We start from the raw sequence: 6009 nt of genomic DNA, 5'->3' as shown, positions 1-6009 counted from the left end.
TTATTGATACATTTTTATTTCAATTAAAAGAAAGATTTATTAGTCATAATTATATTTTAAAAAGCTTTTATTTTCTTTTGCCGGTTGAGTCTAAACTGGTGATTACACTTGGAACACGAGAGGATATTAAAAAAATCTCAAAGTTTTATGCTGATGATTTAGTAGGTTAATATGATAAGTTACTTTGTGATGTCGAATTTTTGTATAAAAATCTTGACAAAATAGGGTATTCTTTAAGACCAAAAAATGCTCTGCAGGCCCTTTCCATGTGTAATTGCATTTTAGATTCCCTGCCTAATATCAAAACATTATTAATTATTTTAGCTACCTTGCCAATTAGTACCTGCACTAATGAAAGGTCTTTTTCAACTTTAAAAAGGTTAAAAACCTATTTAAGAAACACAACCGGTGAAAAACGTTTAAATGGATTAGCCCTATTGAATATTTATAAGGAGATTATTTTAGATAAAAATTTGATTCTAGATGAATTAGCAAAATCTCAGAGAAAAGTATGTCTCTCTTTTTAAATTCAAATCAAAAAATAGCAATAAAATTTTATTAGTTTTAATATATAATCAATTTTTTTTTGAAAAAAAGTATTATTTATAAGATAATATCATCATATTTTTTTAAATACCATTATTTGCATAAGAATTACACATATTTTATATAATTGTAAAAAATTACTTTTTTTTAAATAGAGTCTTTATACATTATAATTTTTAATATTAAAATCTGTATTATATAAAATATCAACATTTTGAGAATATTTTAATTAATAAAAATATATACATGATTAAATAAAGGAATGTAAAATATATAATAAAATACCCTAAAATTTTGTTATATGAAAATATAAAACAATTTTAACAAATCCAAAAATATAAGCAATTAAGTGTTCAAAAAAATGGGAGGTTTGGGGGACGAAGCCCCCCCCCCCTATAAAAATTTAAGCCCCGTCATAATAACCATTTCTGCAATCTCGGTGATAACGTTAATTCATTATTATCTTTTTTAAATAAATATACCAACGGCTGATGATCCATATATACAAAAAATCTTCTCCACCTCTGCACTTATTCTGTTTAAATTTATCTGCTGGAGCTTCTTTCTCTATTTTTGAATCCAATACTGTTAAATTGTCTTGATAATAAATAATACGTTCAACATCTTCACTATCTGTAACAAAACTCCTCCTATTCCTTCTTTATAAGCATCTACTGCTAATATTATATCTAAAGTCTCATCAAAACAAATTATAATCGGTTTCTCTACTATCTTTTTCTTTAATATTTCAAAACTTTCTCTTTGTTTTTCTCCTCATTCAAAACATATATTATTCGTCAACAAATTATACAATGGTGTGGTTACCTCTGACTTCGATATGAACCTATGATAATAATTAGTAGCTCCTAGAAACGTTTGTAATTCCATCATATTATTTGGTGCTTTCATGTTTATAATATTTTCAATGTCTTTGTAGCTGAAGAAATTTCATTTCCTTTAATTATATATACTAAATATTTTACTTCACTTACTCCAAAAACATTTTCTCTCCATTACCCTCAGTTCTTTCCCAAAATTCTTTGAAACCTACATTAATCTTTCATTACGTTCTTGTTTTAAGCTACCTGATATTAGTACATTATCTAAATAATAATTGTTCCACTTAATCCTTTAAATATAGATAGTCTTTTGAAAAATCTGTGCTGATATCATTAATCCAAATTATAATCTTCAAAACTCAAACACTCACCTGTGGGTTGTAATTGTTACCATATTACTTGCTTTCTCGTTAACCTTGGATACTATCGAAAATATTGATCCTTTTAAACTTGCCAATAATTGTTCTACTCTTGGTAACGGATACTTAACTGTCATTATCCATAGATTTATAGATACTCTACAATCTATATATAGCAGTGGCATCACTAAAGGGGCGCAAGGGCTCGAGCCCCCTGAAAAATTTGAATAGCCCCTGAAGCAAAAAAAATTTTTTAATGGAATCTTAACCCCTTGAACGAAAAATAAATTTTTTTGATTGCCCCCCTGAACGATTTCATTTATATTTCTATTAAGTAATATATAGATTTAATTTTATTATTTAAAAATTAATAAGACTGTCTAAATATTTATTAAATGAATACTATTTTAAATATTAGATTAGATTAATACATATAAATTATATTTTCACTATGTCAGCTTGCAATCAAATTTTATGTTAAAAATAGAATATCAATATCACTCACTAAATATTAATTTAGCAGTAACAGTTGAAGCTTAATTGACTATTATTATTTAAATTATTATATAACCCTAATTAAGTAAATATAATCATTATTTATTAATTGAAAACTAAAAAATTTAATACTGTAATTAGCCGAGTTCAAAATGACTAATCAAGTGTATATTTATTTTTAAATTTTATTATCATTTTCAAGGTCCAAATAAGTATAAGAGATTTCATTGTAAGTAATTAGACATATAGTTTATAATGCTCTATTATATACATTTGTTTATAAAATATTAGATAAAATGTCACTTTTATAGACGTATTTGACAGTTATATAATATATTACAGTTAATATTATAATGAATAGTAACAATTTGTATATAAGTATTTAACGCCATCTATTTATTTATAAATAATTTTAAAAATTAAACATATTATTCATCCTACAATAGATGTAATAAATTTGATATCTTTTCTTTTCTTTTTTACGTGTTTTTAGGAAAGCTAATTTTTTTCTTTTTCGAAAAACAGTTTTAGTTAAATTTTTATATATTTTTGATATTATTACAAAAGTGTTGTTAAACAGCTCGATTTGAGCCGATTTTTAAAAACGGCTAACTCAACATTATAGCCAGGAAAATATTGCCTAAGCTTCGAGATTTCACCAATAGATGTTCAATCCTATATGCTCTTTATGAGCAAAATCTTTAGACTTGCATAATATTTTTCTGGATAAAATATTGAGTTAGCCGTTTTTAAAAATCGGCTCAAATTGAGCCGTTTAACAACACTATTACAAACTACTATTATTTTAAAATATAATATACCAACAAAAGTGGTGCGACAATATATAAAATTTTAATTGTTTCATCATATCATTTTGGTCTTTATTTTATAGTTAGAAAATATTTCATTTCTAATATGGCATCCTTACCGTGTAAATAACTCCAGGCTTTAATATATTTGCATAATTATTTCTTCCAAAGATTTTTAGTGTTTTTATCTTATCAATTTATCCAACATATTAAATTCTGATATTAGTTTACATCGTGAGTGTCATGGCTATTCAATGATATATATAACTATAGATTGACGATTCATTCATTCAATGCATTATAAAAGTGTCCACACATTGTAATCAGCTGTAGCGCCATTTTGTAGTTTGGTTATCCATTATTTGTCAGCAAGAAATATTAATATATAGAAAACAAGTCTACTACGATAATTTAGTTTTAAAGGTTTCGATTTATGATATAATATTTTATAGTATCTTTTATTCTTAAATTTTCATAAGACTTTTTTTATGAATGTGGACTAGGTGATTATATTTAAAAAATGAATCTAAGACTAACCCACCTTTTAATTTTTTAAAATATAGTTTAACTTAATTCTGCACGGATTTATAAATCTTATGTTAATGCATCTTAGGATACATGCAAAACAGATCTTTTAATATCACTATCATTTATTATTTTATTTAGATAATGGGAGTGTGCTGTGTTCATAATTGTAATAAAACAAATAAAATGGAATCTAATACACATATTTCTTATCATAAGTATATATATTATTTTTTATATGCAACATATTTATTACATAAAGCATTTATAAGCTACAAACATTGAAAAAAAATCCTTATTTAGTAAAAATATAAAGTTTTCTCATTTTTACTGCTAGGACAAATAATGCTTCTTCCTCTTGAGTTGATAAGATTTCTATTTTGAACTTTGCCTAAATATTTTTCTGGATAAAATATTAAGTTAGCCATTTTTAAAATACATATTTACTATGATACAGTTTCATTTTTAAATATTTGTAAGAAATATGTAAACCATATATATATTAATAGAGGCTCTGCCAATCAACAAATTTTCACTGATTCAATACTATATTACTAATAACTGATCTGATATTAATATTGATTGTTATATACTATCTATCTTTGTATCAATATCATAAATATATCTTATATTTTACTCATTATTATTCACCTATTTTTAAATATAGATTTCCATTAAAATCCAAAGAATTATTGGAAAAATGGTTACATGCTATAAATAGAAAAAATTTTATGCCTAATAAATATAGTATTATTTGTGGAAGGCATTTTAAAAATACTTGTTTCATTCAAACTATTTTTATTGAAGGAAGATTCTATTCCATCAATATTTAGTATATCTAAGCCACTTCATGATGTATGTTAACAATATCATTACATAGTTAAAACAATATTTTAAAATATATACTTTTTAGATAACGAATGTTTATTCAAATATACAAACACCATTAAAAAGTGATATATTATATGAAAAAGATCCAATTATACATATAACAAATGATCATAATTATTCCGCGACATATGAAACATTAAAAAGAAAAATTATTTACCAAGAGGCTATAATTAAACGCTTAAAAAAAGAGCACATGCTTATTATAGGAGCTCAAAAAGAGGAAAAAATAAAATAATCAATTTACAAACAATAATCACTTCACTAAAAGATGAAAATTTGTTATCAGATGATGTCGAAAATATTATAGACAGGCACTTTACAGGGACATCTGCTATATTCCTTAAAACACATATACACAGTGGAGGCATCTCAAACCCACAAAAAAAATATATACAAGTGAATTCCGTCAATTTGCATTGACTATGCATTTTTATTCACCTAAGGCTTACAGATATCTCAAATCACACTTTTGTATGCCTTCGGAATCCACATTAAGGGCATGGAGTAGCAAGATTGAAATCATGCCAGGTTTATTATAATAATTTTAAAAAAAATAAATTAAATTAAATAAAGGTTTCCTTTCTATTTCATTTACCCAAATTAAAAGCTACCAAAAAAAATCAGAAAAGCAGTTATATTGTGTACTTAGCCTTGATGAAATGCATATTAAAACACAAATAGATTATGACCCCTACAAAGCAGAATATCATGGTTATGTTGATTTAGGTGATGGGACAAAATCAACAAAGGAAGATAAATCTTGTCCAGAAGCAACAAAGGCACTGTTTCTTATGGCTACATGTCTTAATAGCAGCTGGAAAATGCCAATAGCCTATTTTCTAGTTTCACAAATGAATTCAGATATCCTAGCTAATTTAGTGAGAGTTGCATTGTTCAATATAAATGAAACAGGAGTTGTCTGTAAGGCCATAGTATGTGATGGTTGTGCTGTTAATAAAAAAATGAGCAAACTGCTTGGTGTTAGTATGGATCCTGATAATATCATTCCATATATTGAGCTGGAATTTTATGAATCAGAAAAAATATACATGTTACTAGATGTTTGTCATATGCTCAAATTACTTAGAAATCTATTAGCGGAGGAGGAAATTTTAATAAATGAATCAAATGGAGAGGTAGCTAGCTAAATTTGGTTAAATATTTATTTTGTATTTATAGTTAATAGATTGGAAGCATATACAAAATTTACACAAATTGCAGGAGTGCGAAGGTTTACGTGCTGCAAATAAATTGCGCAAAGCACATATTGCTTTCCAAAAACAAAAAATGAAAGTTTGATAATAAATATATAATTATTAAATATTTTTTAAGGTAAAACTTGCTGTTCAAGTTTTTAGTGCATCTGTTGCAAATAGCCTTCTTTTTGCCCAGCATCAGGAGATTCCTGGATTTGAAAATTGTGATGGTACAATTAATTTTATATTGATGATAGATCAGTAAAATAAAAATTATGATATAAATTTATGAATAACTTATAGAATGTTTGATTATCTTAATACAAGAAATTGTCTTGGTAAAGGATAT

The 6009-nt window shown here is 25.4% G+C and overlaps 1 long non-coding RNA gene across 1 annotated transcript; it reads left to right on the top strand.

Moving 5' to 3' along the window:
* The first annotated feature begins 3310 nt into the window (after positions 1-3310).
* Positions 3311-4361, top strand: LOC135931934 (uncharacterized). Its single transcript, XR_010573212.1, has 3 exons — positions 3311-3471; positions 3715-3791; positions 4241-4361. It is a non-coding gene; the product is annotated as an uncharacterized LOC135931934 (long non-coding RNA).
* Positions 4362-6009: the final 1648 nt, after the last annotated feature.

The sequence above is a fragment of the Gordionus sp. m RMFG-2023 genome, chromosome 1 (genome assembly GCF_954871325.1).
Source record: "Gordionus sp. m RMFG-2023 chromosome 1, tfGorSpeb1-WG-v2, whole genome shotgun sequence".
NCBI lineage: Eukaryota > Metazoa > Nematomorpha > Gordioida > Chordodea > Parachordodidae > Gordionus > Gordionus sp. m RMFG-2023.
This window is presented reverse-complemented; position numbering and strand designations above follow the sequence as displayed.